Below are 608 nucleotides of genomic sequence, written 5' to 3'. Positions count from 1 at the left end.
ACGGGCAGCTGAAGATCAAGATCTGCGAGGCTCTCAGCCTCAAACCGACAGCCTGGTCCCTGCGTCACGCCGTCGGCCCCAAGACCCAGACGTTCCTCCTGGACACGTACATCGCCCTGAACGTGGACGACTCCCGCGTGGGCCAGACCTGCACCAAGCAGAAGACCAACAGCCCCGCGTGGAACGACGAGTTCACCACGGAGGTCCACGACGGCCGCCGGATCGAGCTGTCCGTCTTCCACGACGCGCCCATCGGCTACGACGACTTCGTGGCCAACTGCATCATCCAGTTCGAGGACATCCTGCACAACAACAGCAAGCACTTCGAGGACTGGGTAAGAGACAGGGATGTGACACCCTGAAGTACACACACGCACACACATACCAAAAAAAAGTACTTTATTAAGGCTGCTACAAACAATTAATGTCAATATGGCCATTAAAAAAACAAACAAAAAAAATAGTTGCCATTGTTTTTGTCTGTCTCAAAACCCAAAATATTAATTTATCTACACAGATTTCAAATATAATCATTACATTTGAGTATGGCCAGAATAAACTGACAGAAAAATAAGAATAGGGGCTTAAATAAAGTCTTAAACCTAGTT

At 48.5% G+C, this 608-nt stretch overlaps 1 pseudogene; it reads left to right on the top strand.

Moving 5' to 3' along the window:
- Positions 1–5: 5 nt before the first annotated feature.
- Positions 6–415, top strand: LOC111659663 (protein kinase C epsilon type pseudogene; annotated as a pseudogene).
- Positions 416–608: the final 193 nt, after the last annotated feature.

Source organism: Seriola lalandi, unplaced genomic scaffold, assembly GCF_002814215.2.
Source record: "Seriola lalandi dorsalis isolate HSWRI2012SDOR001 ecotype SW California unplaced genomic scaffold, Sedor1 jcf7180001984057, whole genome shotgun sequence".
Taxonomy (NCBI): Eukaryota; Metazoa; Chordata; class Actinopteri; order Carangiformes; family Carangidae; genus Seriola; species Seriola lalandi.
This window is presented reverse-complemented; position numbering and strand designations above follow the sequence as displayed.